General features: G+C 42.3%; 1 protein-coding gene and 1 long non-coding RNA gene across 3 annotated transcripts in view; one reads left to right on the top strand and one right to left on the bottom strand.

The window, feature by feature from the left end:
* Nucleotides 1-5,000, top strand: part of LOC135107570 (uncharacterized) — a 203,155-nt gene that overhangs the window by 123,022 nt on the left and 75,133 nt on the right. The window lies entirely within an intron of this gene.
* Nucleotides 1-5,000, bottom strand: part of LOC135107571 (uncharacterized) — a 94,674-nt gene that overhangs the window by 42,083 nt on the left and 47,591 nt on the right. The window lies entirely within an intron of this gene.

Raw genomic sequence — 5,000 nt, forward strand, 5'->3', positions numbered from 1 at the left:
GCAACCAGACGGTGTACAACGCTTCGCCTATTCGCTACAGAATAATTATCAAACTCCATAAAGTCAACTGTAAACCAGATTGATATAATTCAAGATACAATCACAGCCAATTTGTTAACCTCTTTGTTGAAAAAAAAAAAAGGATCCTAGAGTTAACAGAACCCTTTCATAGCATTCATAACAGAATCAAATAATGCCGTGGTACTGAAAGGGTTAACATTGAGGTGGTTTCCTGTTCCGTTGACCTGGTGAGAGCAGAGCAACCTTGTGTGAGGAAAATGACCTCTTCCCCACCCTGATCAGAAGAGGCGAAAGGCCACGCCCCCGGCTGACGTCACGCGTGGGAAAAAAGTTAGCAGAATACGTGTGCGTGTTTGTTTTCTTCCCAAAGTGAGGTGACCTGTTTGTGTTTGGACCTGTGGGAGCACCAGACTGCACCTGTGACTCTTACCTGCCGTCCCGCACACCTGCCATTGGCCCGTATTCAGAAACACTTTGCTGTCCCATTGCAACTATTTTCAAAGGCCACGGAGATGATTAGCCAAGTTCTCAAAAGTGTTTTTCCTGTTAATAATATGAAAATCTTGTTAACGTCTCTCCAGAATTATAAAAGAAAAAATCTTTAGAAATCTGTGTTACTTCAACTAGAACCTTTGAAAGTAGTGGACGTGCGGCGCAGAGGTGTTTCAGAATGTGGTCCATTGCGTCACGGAAGGAAAGCGACTCACGGGACGGGTTATAGGGAACGTGTGGCAGGTTATCTATTTTTTTTTTTCCCTCAGTACTGAACAGATTTTTACCCGGAGTTCCACGTATTGTTATTAATTCCCTGATGGAACACTGAAGGCAGGTGGCAATGTGGTGTCGGTGCTGTGACAGCAAGGTGGCGTACATGTAAATGTTTTCACTTAAAGTATCCGTAATGGTGATGACGATGATGATGGTGGTGGTGATGATAGTGATGATGATGATAATGATGACGATAATGGCGGTGGTGATTGTAATGGTGATGATGATGATGATGATGACGATAATGGCAGTGGTGATTGTGATGATGATGATGATAGTGATGGTGGTGATGATGATTGATATTTTTATTATCATCTTTCATGAAACTCTTAGTCCTGGGCGGGTTCGGGTCCCTCACGTGGTCACGACTGTCGCCCGCCCGCTCGCCACTCTTATCTCTCTGCCATCAGGTTTATTTTTCGTCGCTCATTTTATGGTCTTGCTAATAATAGGTTTGCTATTATTAAACAACTATCAAATTACATATATAAGGTAAATTAAATATATAATGTAATAATGCAATAAAAAGAATAACAATCGAAAAGACTTTTTACATTGCTTTTTTCTGGCTAGTACTAAAAGATTCGGTTCGGATACCTGTGGTCAAAACATTCTATTAAAAGCCACGCTGCTGTCATGACACCACCGCCACCGCCATCACCCTCACCACCACCACCATCACCACCACTCTATTGTCATCTGACATCAATGTTTTATCAGTGAATTAATATCAATGTATGGAATTCCAGGCAAAAATTTGTTCATTATCGTGGAAAAAAAGGAAAGAAAAACAGAAAACCAGCACCACGTTTCCGTCCGTGTGGAAGTTACGGCGTCACTTTCCTCCCGTGGGTGTGCTGGGCGCCAGAGAGCATCCCGGTGCCTCGTGATGCCCCCAGAATCCAAAGACAAACAAGTCACCTCACTTTGGGGCGAAGACAAGCACGCACCTGTAGTATTCTGCTGGACAATGGCCTTCAAACCTTTCCCTTATCACCTGCATGAGCTCCCTGTCTATCTCTGGCTACTTCGCATGAACGTTTCTCATCTAAGTTTTATTCATTATATATATATATTTTTTTTTTGCAATTTTAATGTACATATTAAGACTGCCTTGTGTAAGTCAACTGTGCTTTTCTTATGCTCTTATGTTCTTATATATCTGCATTTCCCTTGTTTTTAACGTAATTTTGAAACTAGGGATATAGGACTGACAAGCAAAAACCCAGCAGTAACGCCAACTTGCTTGCGTACGGAGGACTTGGAAGACTTGCCGTAGGGAGGATCTTGTGTGGATGCTCACTCAGAGGCCCCGAGCCGCCACCACGACCCCCCTAGGAACCGACCCTTTAGATAATGCAATGAGCGACGACACGATGCCGAGTCGCCCTTCCTCCGAGCTCAATGTGGCGTGAGAGAGAGAGAGAGAGAGAGAGAGAGAGAGAGAGAGAGAGAGAGAGAGAGAGAGAGAGAGAGAGAGAGAGAGAGAGAGAGAGAGAGAGAGAGAGAGAGAGAGAGAGTTGTTTGACGGATATAATAGGGTTGGTCTGATGGGAGTTGATGTAGTGTGGTGTATACAGATACGGAGGAGGAGGAGGAGAAGAAAGAGGAAAACATAGTGGAAAAAAAGGAGATGAAAGATGAAAATTGAGGATGTGAAAAAGGGAAGAAAAAAATATGTGAAGTTGGAAAATGAAAGAAAGAAAAAATGAAACTTAGAGGATGAAAAAGAAGGAATACTAGTTAAGGCGACAAGTAGGAAGGAGAGGGAAAGAAAGACAGAAAAGAAACCAGAGAGGAGGAGGAGGAGGAGGAGGAGGAAGAGTGAGGAAAAGATGGCAAGGAACAAGGAGACAAAAAAAAAAGTATGAGTCGAGGAGCAGGATAAGAGATACAAAAAAAAAGTAGGAAAGGGAGAACGAAAAAGATACAGGCGAAGTAGGAGGAGGAGAAAGAAAAGGAGGAGGAGGAGGAGGAGGAGGTGTGAGACGAAGAAAAGGAAGAGAGAGAGCAAGACATACAGGAGTAGGAGGAAGCGGCTGCGGAGAGACGAGGGGAGAGGTGAAAGTAATGTGACAGAAATTGAGGTGTTAGAGGGGAGATAAGGAGACGACAGTATTGCACAGAATTACTTGGAAACAGAACACATAAGCCTTGTTGGAGAGACTTGTGTGTTTGGTGGTGCGGTTGGGGACGGAGCTGTGAATCTGCGTCGTTAGTAAACACCTCCGTGGTCCCATCTACTCTCAACTCCAGTGTAAGGCTTGATAGATGGACAGATTCGTTCAGTGACTACACATTATTGTACTGATGTGAAATATAAATAGGAGACTAGGAGAAATACTCGTCTGCTTTGGGCGTCAGAAGACCTTGTTGGTATGTGTTGGGGACAAAGGCTTCAAATTTCTCAGGTTAGGAAGTCGAGACACAATGGTTACAATGAACAAAACTACTTATCCAATTTACGATCTTTTCCCCCCTTTTCTTTCCTTCCAACCTCATCACGTTAGCGCCGCCTTTCTTAGGATACGAGATAAAAGCAATGACCACACAACGGACGAAACTACTATATATGTAATTTGCTTGACGCTTCCTTCCTTTCGTCAGACTTTCATCCTAAATAACTGCACCGTGTTAGCGTCTCCCACTCAAGTTGAAATGCAAGAGACTCAGTGAACAGACGTAGGATCAAACTAGGCAACTTTCCTTACACCACCATCCTTAACTCCCCGCACACTCTTCACCCTCATTGTACCGAGATATCAAGCGCCTCATTTCTCCGGCTAAAATAAAAAGGAGACTCAGTGATCAAATGTCAGATAAAGCTATGCAATAATTAGTATCTTACCCCTCTTCCCTTTCCTCCTCTAGACTTTTATCTCTCAAGTAGCCGCTGTACCGAGTTATCAGGCGCCTTGCATACGGTGGTGCCAACACTAGGAGATAATAACTCGATGAGAGAGAGAGAGAGAGAGAGAGAGAGAGAGAGAGAGAGAGAGAGAGAGAGAGAGAGAGAGAGAGAGGAAACATATTATATACTTCTACCACACTGCTTCCGTCTAACCTAGTCATATTCATAGACGTCTGTCCTGCTTACATTGTACCTCGAATTCCTTTAATTGTACCTCGTGCCTTCTCTACGAATCAGACCTGTGGGGAATTAATACCGCTGAGATGCGTCAAGGTTCATCTGAAGGTGTACCTCTGTCAGTATTGTGAAGTCCCCCACCTCTTGTCATCGCCATTGCCTGGGTAATAGTGCTGTAATAGTGTAATAGTGGTGATAGTGATGGTTAGTAGGATAATGATTTGTAGCGGAATCAAACATTTTTAACTTCCTGATACATGTTTATATTGTTTATCTTACGGTTTTTTTCTCATATATATATATATATATATATATATATATATATATATATATATATATATATATATATATATATATATATATATATATATATAATTTTTTTTCCCGTGTATCATTAATTTCCTTCCTCATCCGTTCCGTACTTTCCTTTCCTTGTTATATTTTTATCCATTTTTTTTTTTTTTTTCAAGGAAAATCTTCATATTGAGTCTCTCTCTCTCTCTCTCTCTCTCTCTCTCTCTCTCTCTCTCTCTCTCTCTCTCTCTCTCTCTCTCTCTCTTGGTGATTTGTAGCGTCCTTGACCGACCAGCGTGCTTCATGGACAAGAAACATTATTTTATTTATTTTTAGTCCATTTCCATTTGTTTCGTTTTGAATGTGCTGTTGATTTAGTTCGTGATGGTAGAGCAACAGTTACAGAAGTGCGAGTATATATATTTTAAAAGAGCAATTTCCTGAAACATGATTGCAGCGATTCAGTTTGGATAAGCAACAAAAAGTCATGAGGATGCTTATAAGAGACCACCGCCTCTCACTACGATCATTTCACTCTAGCAGTGTTAAGTAGTAAATAAAAAATAAAAAAAATACACGTGTTATGCAACGCAAATTAATTATTTTTTGTATGTTGATGACAGTGAAAGAATTTGCATCGGACTGTATTGAACTGAAATGGAAAAATCGTGTTGGGATCCGTTACTTGGACTCCGTAGATGGTGGGTGTGCAGGTGCGAGCGTGTCCGGGGGCGCCGGGCAAACTGTTTCGAGGGAGGGAAAGAGGGAAACCCGAGATCCGTGAGGCAAGTGTGTGTTGTGAGTGGTGGTGCGTGAGTGGTGGCCGCGG

Source organism: Scylla paramamosain, chromosome 15, assembly GCF_035594125.1.
Source record: "Scylla paramamosain isolate STU-SP2022 chromosome 15, ASM3559412v1, whole genome shotgun sequence".
NCBI classification, from domain to species: domain Eukaryota; kingdom Metazoa; phylum Arthropoda; class Malacostraca; order Decapoda; family Portunidae; genus Scylla; species Scylla paramamosain.